We start from the raw sequence: 15913 nt of genomic DNA on the forward strand, positions 1-15913 counted from the left end.
CATGAAAATAGCTAGCTATAGTGTTAGGATTTGAAGGGCTCCCTATTCTTTCAGAAGACATGCACTTGGAAGTAGGACCCTTCTCTATGGAAGGGCATATTTTCATTTTGCCCTACTAATGACAAAATATCAAAGAAATTACAAGTCAAGTTTTATCTTGGCTACACATTTGGTGAAGAATATGAGCTATGTTAGTAGAGTCAAAACATTCTCCACTAGAGTTTTGGAAATACATGGACTTAAAGAGACTCCTATGTTACACAAACTCTCCTTTTTTTTCAATACTATAGCATGCCCGTGTTTTCTAAATTAGATGGGAATCTTAATGTGCTCCCATTCCATTGGCAAGTACCCTATTTTATTCCCCTTCGTCAGAGAAGGGCAAATTTTAAGGATAATGGGCATGAAATCCTATCGCAGGGGAGCATGAGGATGACATCTAGTGAATGATATCATCATTACCCCTCATCGACAACTGACAGTTTTGCACGATAATGGTTCAAGAAGTTCCTGTTTCATAAGGGCCCTCGGTCACAACTATCCCATTTGTTTGGTCCACACCAAAACAATCTCTTCATTATAGGAGACATTAGGCAGGGCTCCAATCACTACATCTGTTGCCCATGAAAAAACGCTGGATTGTTGTGTTAAGAAAAAAAAGGATGATCTACAACAAAACGTTGGCTAACCTGAAGCCATAAGCCCCCTTGGGGCACCCAAGGGAGGACGCTCCCCTCTGGGCTCTATTGCATGTTGGGGTTGCATATATACCAACCTCGGTAAATTGCCTTACCTAGACTTTGACAAATAAGTAAAATAAATACCTAAAAGCCAAAATAAAAAGTGGGATCACATTGGGTAGTTCACTTGAGATGCCAAAACTTAACACCGTCTCTGCAACTCATAGTGGATATAAATTGTGAGACCAAGTCGATGAAGAAGCTACCATGGACACCCTAGCAACAACTTCTAGCTGGATACACCTCGGATTTGCTACCCTCAACTTTGTACCTTGGAAGAATTCCATCTTGAGCATCAATTGCCTTTTTAGAAAATGTAACTGTAGACCACACCACGTCGAAGAATCCCCATTCATGAACTATGAACACATTACATTTAAAAATATTCCTCCAAGATAATGAACTGTGGAACACATCCTATCCATGATCCGACAAACAACAATGGATTGGTGCACTAATTCGTAGTGTTTTAGATACGTATGATTGGTTCCCTGCCAGATGCATGTGCCTTGAACTCCAACCCATGGGTTCAAATACTGATAACTTGAACTCCAACATAAGGGTCCAAATTAACTATACAGAGCACTGTTTGCCCCTCTTTGCCACTCACAAGCCTCTCTCTGGCTGAAGCTGGTGGTGGCACTGGTCTTCATGTGACTAGAGGGCATGAGTCCTTGCTAGTGTAGACTCCACTACACGAGCAGCCGCTTTGCTGTCCTTCCCTAAGTCACTATCACTGCTTTCCTCCTGATGCTTGCTTTTACCTTTGTCCTTTGTAAAATCTCTGTCTTTGCCTTTGGATCTGCAATCCTCGTCCAAATGACCACGCTTTCCACAATTGTAACAATGATTCTTGATCTTCTTTCTGGAATCCGAAGCAGCAAGTGCTTCCCCACCTATCTAAAAAATCTGAATTTTGCCTTGAGTTATCAATACGGTTTCATACACCTCAGGCAACTCCGTGAGAACCAAAGCAGCTAACTAAGTACTTGTTAATGCACTTTTCATAGCCGATAGTTGATCATGAATAAATTTAGCCTTCATTAGAAATGATTGCATGGAACCCCCTCGTGGAAATTGGATTGCATCCAAGAAGGGTGAGTGCTTGCATCATTAAATCCCGATCAAACATTCCGACGAGATTGAACCACAAATTGTTGGTAGTCTTTAAACTTTGAATGGCTGGAGAAATGTCCTTTGTAAGAGATTCTGCAATGGCCGACATTGCCTTCGTATTAGCTGCATCCCAATCGACACACGATTTGAGATATTCATCATTTTGAAGGCGGGTGTACCTGTTGTTGGGATCCCTCGTGGGACGGGGCTTCGAGCTGTCGACAATATCCCATAAGCTGTTATGTGAGAACCAGAGTCGCATGATCAAATTCCAATGAGCGTAGTTATTGCCGTTTTGATTGTCGCTGGAGCTCGAGCAAGGGGGGACCATGTTGAATTTGCAAGATCTAGAAATTTGGTGATCCTTCTTGCACTCCAAGGGTGGCCGCACTAACCAAGCCGCAAAATCTCCAAGTGGTTCAAAAAAACTATGCTCCCGCAAATTTTACTCTTGTACTACCCCTTGCAAGCCGTTTGTGTTCCTTCCAATATCGAACAAGTAGGCAGTTCAGTTCCCCTCTTGCAACTTCAACTCCAAAAGAAAGTCCACTTGTAGCAGTTGAAAGTGCTAGCAACAAGGAGCCTTAATGGGTCGGATGAAGAGTGGAGAGAGAGGGAGGGTTGTTGGCAATGAGGGAGCAAGGCAGCGCTTTAGAACGCAGACGATAGGGATCATCGGTGCCACTGAGCAGCAACATTTTGAAACACTGAGAGAGCAGGTTGCCGGCAACAAGGTGATCTTCAAAATCTCTTCTATGTGCAGTTCTACCTCCAAATCTCTTCAAGAACACGACTCTGATACCATGTCAAAGTGGACGATGCGAAAGTGTAGAGAACAAGGAGAAGGGGGGGGGGGGAGAGAGAGAGAGAGAGAGAGAGAGAGAGAGAGAGAGAGAGAGAGAGAGAGAGAGAGAGAGAGTCTCCTGAACCAATCAACCTTGGCAATGAATAACTGAATGTATAATACAATGGAGGCAAGGGGTTGCATATATACCAACCTCAGTAAATTGCCCTACCTAGACTTTGACAAATAAGTAAAATAAATACCTAAAAGCCAAAATAAATAGTGGGATCACATTGGGCAGTTCACTTGAGAATCCAAAACTCTCAACCCTCGCACCCCCTTTCTTCCCTTCCAAAACCCATGCATATGTAGCCCGCGGAGGTCACCTAAGAAAAATGTAATGTATCACGTGAGTGTCAACAGAAGGGTATTTGAAGTTCTTGAAACGTATAGAAATATATATACAAAAGGACATTTTTTTTTCAAATTTGAAAAAACTTAGAGATTTTTTAAAAAAGGGTACATTATATTCCTAACAAAATTTACAGATAAGGGGTTTTACAAACATGTTTTGAACGCACGTGATATGGTAGTTTTACACATATTGAACCCCTCGAGATATGTAGGCGTAATCTCAATTTGCCCAATCCTAGACCTCCACGACCTTGAAACAACGGGGAAGAAACATGAGGAACTCATGAGAGGGCACATTATGACCATAGGGCTCATGGGAAAAAATAGGAGAGACTACAAAAGCCAATGTGGCCATAGAACCAAGCAAAAACCCAAGGCTAAACACAACATGATATGAGACCTCATAGTGGCTAAGCACAACCACATTACAACCCTCTATCTGTAACACCTGTCCTTGGGAGAAATTGGGACCGACCTAACGAGTCCAGAGAGGTACCTGAACTCTAACACCCCCTCTCAGCTCCTTGAAAGGAACACAGATAAGAAAGCTAGAATGAGAAATATGCAACTTTAAAGGAGAGGGTTTTGTGAACAAGGATATTTGCTATAGAACTTCGAGGTCAACTTGGCCAGTATACCATCCAACCGCTACCCCCGAAAGACGTTAGAGAAGTAACAATGCTGTCTACTAACCAACTTTGTCAAGAATACCCTCAACTCAACCGACTCACAAGTCCCACTACCAACATCTGAAAAAGAGAATGCTCCATTAGGAAAAATATGAACCCTCTAGGGGCCCTTTGGGATTAAGGTTAATTAGAGGCCAGCCAATGAGAAGAGGATGGTGGACACACTCTATGCCCTCAAAAATGTAGGGGGACAAAGTAGTCTTACACTTCTTAAATGGGCTTTTACCTAGTGAGAAGGTGGGGTGGGGTGGGGCGGGGAGGGGGGGGGGGTGGGCCATATGGAACCTCCAACTTCTCTCCTTTTTTATCCGGTTTTGAAAAAATCCCAAAAATTTGAAAATTTTCAAAATTTTCAAAACGCAAATTTCATCTTCTTAAAACCCCCCTAAAACTATTTTATGGTCAAAAAAGCATTTTTTGACCTCAAAAAGTCAAAACGTGCACCCAAAAACCCTAAAATTCAAAATTTTTAAAAAACTTTTGAAAAATATTTTTTTTGCTATCCAGAGCTCCCCCAAAAGTAGTTCTTAGGCAAAAAGTGATTTTCTCTCTCTAGAACCCCCTTTTTCCAACCCCTCCACCGTTGTAAGGTTGGAGCTTCAGGTATTGGAATGCGCTATTTGAAATCCCGCACCTCCTTGTACATACGATTTCACTATGATTATTGGATGTGCAAGCTTGGAGTGTGGACTCCCTTACAAAGTGTAGACGGCGCTATTGCAAGCTTTGACATTGCAGTGAAGATGCCCAACGATGCTTTGGAGGCAGTCCAAGTGAACAAGCATTGGACTCTCAGTAATGTTCGAGAACATTTGGTTATTATGGGTTTTGAGGCCCTTCAACAAGCACAATTTCGTTTACAAGGTCACAAGGTGAGAATCCTTCCACCACATTTTCAATACATCATGGTTTGTCGATCATTGGATGCTTATTGTAATGAATGTCCACAGATTGGGAAGAGAATGGAAGACAAACTGAAGGTCGAGGAGGACTGGGGGATGGATGGAACTATGCTATCGATCTTATAACTTTGTGACTCTTGCAATTTTCAAACTGATCCCCGCTGTAATCAACATGATTTGCTTCGGCAAATCATGCCTTTGAATATAATTTTTTGCATTGGGATGAGAAATCATTTTTTGGTGAAAGTGCCTTTTTTTAATGTCTTAAAAAAAGGGTCCATTATAAAAGGGGGGCCACCTAACTCATTCACTATTTTCACTTTTGAAACTCTTGAGCTCCTCCACTCTCTGTCTACACCCCAGGCTAGACATGGATGCTTCCATAGCCTCTGCATCTGCAGCCACATCCACCCCTTTGTCACGCTTCATCCTCTTCCTCGAGGACACCAAATACAAAGGGAAGTTGGATCTCCACACATTTTTTACTCGTCTCCCTGACCTTGATGCCACAGTTGCCCTTCACATGGATGCATTTGTTGAGATTTTTGCGTTCATGGAGGAGCACATCATAAAATATTTTGTATCTATCCCCCCACATGTAGGGATCTGGGTGCCTTGCGATCTTTTACGCTATATACACAAAGGTGATCGCCCATTCTCCAAGCGGTTGCAACGATGCCAAGAAATTGCAACCGATGCAGGCCATTACTTGGACGAGTAAGCCCCAGGGGTGTCAGTGCTCAAGAAGCGCAAGTTGGGGGTGGAGCACCTTTCTCGGCTCGCAACATTTATCTTCTTGGTGAGCGAGGAACCTGATTTGGAGGAGCTTCGCTTACCACACCTTCACGTTGGGTCCTTTATCAAGGACACCAAGGAGCAGCAGATTATCCCCATGAACCCTGCAGCGGAAGGAAAGGCACACTGGCTCGAGTACCCTAGGGGTCCTGAGGAACTGGTTGAGAAATCCATAGTTGCGGCTGGCCCTAGTGACACTCCAGTGCCACTACCACTGACGGATGTGGCTATTCCAGAGGTAGAAATCAGCCGCTTCTTCTCAGTGTTAGTGGATGGGGAGGAGTATGTGTTCCTGCATGATTTGGAGAAAGCATTTGGCCTGCGCATGGATGAATGCTTGAGCGTGCTATGCAACAACACCAAATGTCCCTTAGACAATACGCCAGATGCCCTAGAAAGCAAGCTCTTGCCAGATGGGGACTCTGTTGCTGACACTATTGCAGTTGTATGTGCGGAGGTCCTCGCAGCAGAGCAGTTGCACGTGGTTGATGAAGAATTCCAAGCCACGCAAGCCAAGGTTGAGGCTGCTAGGATGCCTATGCCATTATGCAACCTCCCATCTGATGATCCAAAGGTCGTATCTGTGGTGCATGAGAGCATTGACTTGGATGCAAAGGGCAACAGGGAGGAGGACGACAAGGAGCAGGAGGTAAACTGTATCCTAAATTTCATGTTACTATTTTATCCTTCATTGTCTTTTTTCTCAACCTTCATCGGTTTATGACAGGATGTCATGGAGGTTGATGATTTTGCTGCAAAGACGGGTGGCAAGCGGACGGGCTTTGGACCTCAAGCTTCCCTTGCGCATTACCTAGGACAACTCCCCCCTGGCGATGTGGCCATTATCCATAATGAATTTACTCCCCAAGCCCATTTTATGACTTGGTCGTTAAAAGATTTGAGCAAGTTTTTGTGTTTGAGCACCATTGCTCAAACTGCGCATCAAGTGTTCCTAGTGCGTAGATCCCTTGTATGCACAACGTTTGGCACTGGCTTTCGTGGTAAAGTGCTTGCCCAGATAGGGATACATGCTTCCATTGGCTCAACTGACCCAAAGGCCATAGCGCACTCCCTCTTGACTGGGGAGTTGCCTTACGCGCAAAATAGGCGCCAGGAAATGGTCAAAAAAATTATGAACTCCTCAGATACATGATGTAAAATCACTGTTTTGGAAGTAATAAAAAATATTTGAAATTGTCTCTCTATCTTGCAAATTCTTTTGAATGTGATTTGTCAATCTTGAAAATTGTTTCAATTGGTGATATGAAAATTGTTTTGATAAGTGACTTTGTAATTTCAAGTTCTGTATGTAGTTTCGGTCAATTTCAGTAAATTTAGGTATTTTATGTTCCCTAGGGGGTAGATAAGCCTACCAAGGGCCAAAAAAAGCCTGGCCACAAGGGCGCGCAAATGGCCCATCCATCAGTTTTGGATGGGCCATTTGCGCGCCCTTGTGGCCAGGCTTTATTTTGCCCCTTTTAGGCTTATCTACCCCCTAGGATACTTACAAAGCACAAATTTATTGAAATGAATTGGTTTTGCATCATTAATTTAGATGCACCCTTTCTATGGCAATTCCAGCATATGTTCACACTCAAGGACACTAGAAAAGGTGAAATCAATTATGAAATGAAGTTTCCAGCACACTATCACGTGCTTTAGCTCTACCTAGTACACCCCTGCACCAAAAAGTCCAATTACATTGGACATTTGAAAAATCCAAATTAATGTTGCATAGACACTTGGTTTCACAATATGTTATTTTTTTTGATATCCTATAGGGAATTCAAAGCTTGAAATGGCCAAAAAAGGGTGTCCACAAGGATCCATGTAAAAAATGTTGCAAAACCAATAGGTTTTAGTAAAGTTGTGCTTTTTAAGTACCCTTGGGGGTAGATAAGCTTACAAGGGGCAAAAAAAAGCCTGGCCACAAGGGCACGCAAATGGCCCATCCAAAACTGATGGATGGGCCATTTGCGCGCCCTTGTGGCCAGGCTTTTTATTGCCCCTTATAGGCTTATCTACCCCCAAGGGTACTTAAAAAGCACAAATTTACTGAAATTGACTGAAATTACATACAGAACTTGAAATTACAAAGTCATTTCATTACAAAGATAGTAGACACAATAGACACAACTGTTGATCATATTGTCATTGGAAAGTCAAATCATTACAAAGATAAGGGTGTGCAATACAAAAAGAGGGGTAACTTCGGCTAATGCTCGAAGTCTCGTCGCAGTCGATGTGCAAGCTGCATATCTTTTGGCTGTATTGTCACTCGCTTTGCATGTATGGCGCATAGGTTGGTATCTTCCAACACCGAAATGATGTGGGCCATTGCAGCTTCTTGAATAGCCTCTAGTGCTATTGCTTGCATTCTATACTGATTTCCATAGCTTTGAAGCACCTCCTTCACAGTGCGAGCAAAGGGGGCGCGTCGAATCAAAAGCTCCGTCGTCTTCTGGTAGTGGCGGATTTCTGCAAATGCCCTTGCTATTTTTCGGCGCCGCTGCGGTTTTCTTGGGGGCACTTGCACATTTCCTGGCGGGCGGAGTTTAGGCTTCTTGAAAAACTTAGACTTGCGCCTGTTTACATGCTTAGGGGTTGGTTCAGCAGCCTCTTCTGATTCTTCCTCTTCCCTTGGCTGCCGATCTTGTTGTGTGGGTAGAGCTCCCTGGCCTCCAGGCAATGTCTTCCCCCCAACGGCCACCCGGTGTGTGCGCGGTATTTTTTCTCGCAGCCATGATGGCTCACTCTCTGATTCAGTGTCTGTATGGACCACCTGAGTCCTGGATGGTCCTGCTTGTGATTGGTGGCGCGACGTCTGCTCCCTATCGGACTTTGTTGTTTGCTGGCCCTCTTCCTCTCTCCAGCGCTGGGCACGTGGTTCATTCTCCTTCTAGGTGTTATATCTTGAGGAGGTAGATTCAACAGTCCTCGATGACTCTCGTGCCCTACCACCATGCCCACTACCAGATGAGTTCTTGGAACGGCCAGGAGTTCGTGGCCGTTTTCTTGTGCCTTTAAGCCATGACGGCTTCTCACATCCTTGGAGGGTGTTTTTGTTGGCAGGTGGATGGTCTTTCGCGGTTTGTTTGGTGCGCGCCATTTCGTTGGTAAGAGCTCACCTATTCTTAAGAAATGAGTGGTTTATGAGAGCATGCAATATTTATAAGGGCCCATTTAAAAAGGGCCCTGTTCACACTAATTTTTTTTTAAAAAGTATTATTTTTAAAATAAAATGTCGCTAAGAGTTGGACCCTACGTTCACGTTTAGTGACTCGCGCAATATCCACTTTGATCCTTGTCGCACTCTGCATCGCCGCCATGCAGCATGCTTGGTGGGACCTTGCGACATTTGCCACTTGTTGCTATGCTCTTGACGACTCCATTTCCGCACTTCAATAGCAATCTTGGATTGTCGCGCACGCTCCATTGTGAGCTTACGAGCAAATGTTGTGCGAAAAAACCAATTGAACGTCTCCTCCAAATAATTGGATTGCACCATTCCACCACCATGTCGAGTACTTTTGAAGTACACCCCCCTTGCTCGATAATGGGACTTCTCCATGCCTTGAGTGCTAAAAATTTCAAGCGATCCATACTTGTGCATAAAAAATGCACCATGCGCAAACAAGATATGCTGTTTACATGAGTAAACTATCCACATTATTAAATAAAAACAATCCCTTGTAATGAATACACCATGTAAAATGACTTACCATGTAATGTGTGATGTTATTTTCACCCCAAGAAAGGGTGAAGACCTTGGTAAAATCCGCCAAGGCTTCTTGAAATGATTGGCGTTGTTCTTCTGTTGTGCTGTTAAGGCCCATAAGCTTGACCATTTTATCAAAATGTGCCGAAACTTGCTTGCGCTTGTTTACAAGCTCGCCATTTGAATCATTGTCGATAGTAGCTTTGCATAACTCCTTCCAAAGCTCCCAAAGGTTACCTGCCTGCTGGTTGGAGCTTTTTTGAGCATCATATCAACTTGGCTTTCCTTGGGAAAATTTCTTCAAAAAGTGTCTAGCTTTTTGTCCACTCATTGACACTTGTTGAGCAATTTCATGGGCCTCCCTTGTGTTCTTTGCAGCAACGATAGACACATTTCCACCGTGACAGCCAATGGAATTCAAAAGTACCTCCACTCTTTTGATCTCTTCCTGGGAGTTTTCCAACGGTTTCATCGTGAAAGCATAGTCAATGTGGAGCTTCAATAGCCTATCAAGAATGCGCATGAATGCGTGTAATGTACAAAAATGTACATTCGATAGAGGAAATCGAAAGATTGGATTCCAAGCGTGGTCCTTTTGATCACGGTCTGGGGCATTGAGCATGGGACATCTCAGAATAGATGCTTCCCATTCTCTACCTTCATCTCCGACATCACGACAATCTAACCCTTGTTCTCTATGCCCTTGCCATGGAAGCATGGATCCGGCCTTTGCAGTGCTTCGATATGTGATTTTTTTCCATTAGGTTTGTACCCTCGAGTGCAAAATGGACAAGGCATGAGAGAAGAAGCCCCTTGTTTGCAGCCAAGCAAACACTTCATGGTCTTCAAATCCCCACCTAAGTGCCACTCCACATCATAACTACCAAAACCCTCAATCTCCAACTTCTGACCTGCAATTTGGGAGTGTATTACTTCTGTGATCCATGGAGTTCTCTCAGAAATCCATGAAAGTACTCCATTGGTCTCTTTGGGCACCTCAATAGCACCCAACCACCAAATGTCTTTCTCTGATTGCACGCTAAAAGATAGGGTGGGGAGATGGCTCGACTGAATCCCTTCGCTTGGTTTGCAGAAGGGCCTCGTTCATTAGAGTGACACTTAGCCTCTCTAACCTTCGGCCTTTCACTATTTGATACTCATCAAGTTTCAGCACAAAAGCGACTTTTGTGCCAAGCACTACAAAATAAATAGTGCTAAGACCTTAAACTTCAGAGTCTATGATAAGAATAATACCAAAGAAAAAAGTAAAGTTTGTCACCTTCTTCAGGTAACTCGTAAAATCTAAGCATGGCTTCTTGAAGCCTTCTAAGATCCACGAAAATATTGTTCCACATTGTGTAAGGAAAGCCCTTCTCCGAAGGTCTTATGGATTGTTTCTTACCTTTCCCCTTGTCTTTGTTGCGCACGAAGCATAAAGGGAAGTTGGCATTGTGTCCTCAATGTGTAGGTATGTCTCAATGCGGGAGAACACATCTTCGTTTGTGGCCTTCTTTGCGAGCTTGACCTTGTGAGGAACGGGAAATAGGTTTTCCACAATGCCATGTTCTTTGAGGGCATCCTTTTGGAGTTGGAAAATAGCCTGATAGGCTTTGGTGCTGATTCCAGCCTCATCACAAGCTTGTTGAACGTCATCATCACTAACCACATTTCTTAATTTACGCATAAGGTCCTTGGTGACTGCATCCTTAATGTGCTTACCACCAGGTGATTGTAAGATAGAAATCACGTCCTGGGTATTGAGACAACTAGTGAGAAGGTTGACTCGATCATCTTGGCTTGTTCCACCGCATGCCTCCTGGATGAAGTTTCTAGCAACAAATAAACATAAATGTTAGAAAATAGTGTAAAGTAAGAATGCATCATGCAAGTAAAGACCAAATCACCTTGTGGCTGTAACTTGTCGTTTGCGTGCTCCTCCCGAATGTGCAAGAGTTTCAATAGATGAATACGTGCGTTTGCGTTCCCTTGCACCAAGGGGTGTTTCTTTCAAGTATGTGATGGTGTTGGTAAGCTTCTGGATGTGGGACTCCTTTTCTTGCATTTGTTGTTCAAGAGTTTTAACTACCCTCTCCAAAGAGGCAACACTCTCTTGTAATGCCGTCGTCTTGAGGTGAAGAGCTTGACATTCGTGCATCCACATATGCAAAGAAGCACCTGCACCCATACACAACCGCTTGCAATAGCCTAACAAACCTGCTTCTCCCCTCCCAAGAAATTGAAGAAATGTGGAAAGGCTATTAAACGGTGGATGGAAGCGGCTTATAGGATCGTAAGGGTAGAAATGGCCATCCACCCAAATGTCAACACTGGTCTCACAAGCGGTGCGACGTTCCTGTGATGACCTTTGATCACCTTCACTAGTGGTCTTCGGTGCAAATGCTGTGGGTAAGCGAATATGTATGCTTTTGGTGTGCGGAGTACGTGGTGGTGGAAGCAAACCATTTGTGATGTCCGTGAGCACCATGGAAGCTGTTGCGTGAGGAAGCAAATGATGAAAAGATAGAGGGGGAAGGGTAGAGAGGTTGAGGAAGATGGGAGGAGAGAAGGAGGGAGGGGGGGAGGGAGAGACTGGGGAGGAGGAGGAAGGTAGGGGCAGGGAGGGAGAGAGAGAGAGAGGAGGGAGGAGGGAGGAGGAGGAGAGAACAAAATGTTTATTACTTTTTGGGGGAAAAGAGTTTTGAAAAAATGGACTTTCTAAGCTTGTGGGTTAAAAAATGGGTCAAAAAATGATTTTTGGATATGTATATATGTTGGGAGGGAGTTTTAAGTTAGAAACAAATAAAAATGATTTTTTAAAAAAAAAGTCAAATTTTGTATCTTTGTGACCCACGTTTTTGCTGATGTGGACACACCCCTATGCTTCCTTCACTTTAAAAAAAGCTAGAGAGAGAAAGTAACCCTTTAGGTCCACATCCTACATTTGTCTAAAAAAAAGGCTAGAAAAGCCTACTCAAAACTACCTTTTTCAATGCCCTTGCCCCCTAAACCCCACACAACATTAGCCTTAATCCCTAAAAATTAGGATTCCTTACAAGGCCCATGCAAGGTTCATATTTCTCCTAATGCTTGGTCTCTCCAAGAGAATGCATTAAAGCTAAGGGTAAAGGCATAGACTATTAGTATGTAGATCATTTTCCAACTCTAAAGTGCTCCTTGAGGAAACAATCGAAAACCTACACCTCTGGTCATATACCACATGCTAGAATCTCCAAGCTTCTACAGGAAGTCCAATGAATGTGAAAACTGAGGCTACTAAGAAATCAATGTTCGATGATGAAGAACTAAAGAACCTACACCAACCACCATATACAATGATGAACTGCAAACTGTATATGAAGGAACTTTATCCAAACACATCTCTAGAGTGAAATTGCAAACTATTAACTGTATTTGAAGGAACTGAGAGTGAAACTAAAATTGATATTCATTTGTCTGCATTGCAACTTGAGAGAGTATCACCCCACTCTTAGAGGGAATTGGGAACATATATTCAACAAAAAAGGAACACACATCAATACTGAGACTATAGCTAATACGGCAAGATCAATAGACCTTGCACCCAATCTTTGTAAGAGAGGAACAAGGTGCTATAGGAAACCACCAAATAGACTGCCAATCTTGGTTGATGCACATGGAATCACTACAACTGTAAGGAATTAGTCTTGAAACCAGACTCCCAAGATGGATCCACATCTTCCTTTGAAGGGAGAACATATGAACCATGGATAACTATCATAACTCTCTAAAAATCTCTACTTGTGTAAGTGGATCACTTGATGTAGGTGAATCCAAAAGAAAAATATCCGTGGAACCTGGAACCAAATTTGGGAGGAGGAGAACAACATTTCCTCACTTTGAAGAATGCCGTGTTAGCAACGGCTAACACAGGCTACACCGATTATGCATCAAGCGAGAGATATGCTATGGATGTGCATAATAATTCCTATCCACATTTGTATAAGGTCTTGGGCTGATTGGGAGTTCCAAAGTTGTATATGCTAGCTAGAGGGCTCAAACTTAAACCCATAGTAGAAGGGATTGTGGTGCAAGCCTTTATAAAGAAGCCTTTATGCAAGGAGGCTTCATTCTTGAGTATCCACTCTTGAGGATCCACTTTTGAGAGCTCTCTCTCTCTCTTGAGTGTTCACTCTATGGATGGCCTAGCCTTGAGCTTAATGCCCATGCTTAAAAGGCTAGTGCTAATCCATTGTCATTAGAGAAGCATTCTTAATCTACTCTGTAACATTTAATGGCCTAGTAACTTGTGTGTAGCGGAAAATAACAAGAACATACTGAGCATTTCATTAGAATAGATTCCTAACGAGAATAACAAGAGTTCTTGGATGGAGAGAGCAACAAAAAGCATAACACCTAGTTAGATAGCATGAAGAATACTTCAAAAAAGAGAGAAATTAAGCTATTGACAACAGTTGAGGACCCGATTTACATGGAGCCGGTTCCCCCTCCAAAAGGTTTTGTATTATGGTTTCTCCCATCAAGAGAGACATTTTACAATACAATTCTTCGTGTTCCTTCAATACTAGCTAGTGCAATGAAGATGGAAACTTCAAGCACTAAGCAAAACACTTATTAAAAACAACATCAATTCCCTCACGGTCTCAGACACAAGACCTCACACATCTTCGAAGATGGTGAGAGCTAGCGGGGTATGAGAGTAGATTGAGAGGAAGAAGGAGTAGTCTTACGAGAAAGATGTACATATCCTCACATAATCACTCATATTAGCATAGCTTAACTTAGTAAGTAGCATGGTAGAGGAAATGAGCATGCACTGAGCTTGGCTCTTGGTTGGATTTGCATCACAAAGCCAAGAGTTGTTGGTGTAGGCCTCCCTTCTCACAAGCTTGGAGTAGGTGATAAGCTTTCTATTAAAGCTTGAGAAGGAGAGAGAGAGTCTTCTTACTCCACACATGGACTAGTGTGAGTGTGTATGCAATAATGCCTTGAGAAAATCAGTCCCCTCTCTCTCTCTTGGTCGATCCCTCTTGCTATTTGCTCATGCTCACACCCTATTGGACCTCTCCAGGCTTAGCCAATGGAATTTCAAGAGCATAAGTGATAGCCTTCTCACATGTGTCCCCCTTTACCCTTTTGTGAGAGCTTTAAGTAATTAATTGATGCAACTAAACTCTCATTGGACCCCTTTGTCTCCTGGCCAATAGGAATCAGGCAAGCCATTGGGCTGTTGAATGCTCATTGGACCCCTTGGGCGACTGTCCAATAGTCTTCTAGAGAGCTTAAGTCCTATTGTTTCTTTTATTAAGTGTTTTTTTATTAATTAATCTAGATTTACTCTAGCCTAATTCTCATTGGTATGGGCTAGGGAATTGACATCTGGGCTAGGGAATTGGCATGTGTTTCTCTTTTCCCTTGTGTAAAGGAAGCTTGTGAGTGTGTGTGTGTGTGTTTCTCCCTCATCCCTGACTTCTAGGACTCGCCCCCTCCTAAGTAGGACTCTTTGAAGATTTTTGGTACACACACTAAGCATCCAATTTTCCTAGTGATTGACCTTTGGACACAACCTTTGAATTTTGGAACCTTAGCATTTTGGAAGTCTTAATGGATTGAACCTTAGGGTCTTTTAAGCCCATTGATGCACATTGCTCTTTTGCAGATGCCCCCCCCCTTTGGATCCCTATTTTCCATCCTTAGGATCCCTATTGTGACCGGTCTGCCAGCTTAATAAATATTCTAGCTTTTTCTCCCTTGGCACTTCCCCATATTAAATGATCAATTTAATATGAGAAAATCATTTAGGAGAATTAGATATTAGTTATTATGATATAATCTCTACTTTCTTCATTAGTCTACTTCTTCTCTATTCCATTATTTAATGAAGTAGTTTCACCTTTCTTATTATTCTAGATTTGAGTATGTGTGATCCCTATTTTCCATCCTTAGGATCCCTATTGTGACCGGTCTGCCAGCTTAATAAATATTCTAGCTTTTTCTCCCTTGGCACTTCCCCATATTAAATGATCAATTTAATATGAGAAAATCATTTAGGAGAATTAGATATTAGTTATTATGATATAATCTCTACTTTCTTCATTAGTCTACGTCTTCTCTATTCCATTATTTAATGAAGTAGTTTCACCTTTCTCATTATTCTAGATTTGAGTATGTGTGATGACTTCTTACTTATTACCACTCCTATCCTTCTACAAGCATTCGATTTGTAATATTTAACATCTCTAATTAGGTTTATTAAGATGGTTCTTAATCTTGTAATTAGTGTATGCGCCCTATTGTTTGCTTGTTTGTGGATGGGTTTTATGAAACTCTAACACCATTCACCTTGTGTGTGTAGCTTTTGATGAAGTGCCTTGATTCGCATGTGGTGATTGGAGAGGCCAATACCAATGCAATTAGTGTGTGCTTATCATTAGTGTGCTTTAGGATTCTAGTCTATGTGGTAAGTCGGACTTAATGTGTGTATTGGATGAGCATACTTTTGAATCCTCTCATTCGATGCATCCGATGCTCATGGTTCCATGCCCTAGCCGGGTTTCCGATCTTAGAATTGATACTTTTGTTGGTCTTGGATTGATAAGGCTATGCTAAGATTGTCCCAGATATTTGGCGGTGCTGTCGGGGATCGATAACCTAAGCTAATGAGTATAGGATGTTTAGCATAGAGTAATTTCATTACTAATTTCATCGGTTTTTGAGTGTGTGTAACTCAATTTTGGTTTGATTTGATGATGATTGTG

The sequence above is a fragment of the Adiantum capillus-veneris genome, chromosome 2 (assembly GCF_014529385.1).
Source record: "Adiantum capillus-veneris isolate H3 chromosome 2, ASM1452938v2, whole genome shotgun sequence".
Lineage (NCBI taxonomy): Eukaryota > Viridiplantae > Streptophyta > Polypodiopsida > Polypodiales > Pteridaceae > Adiantum > Adiantum capillus-veneris.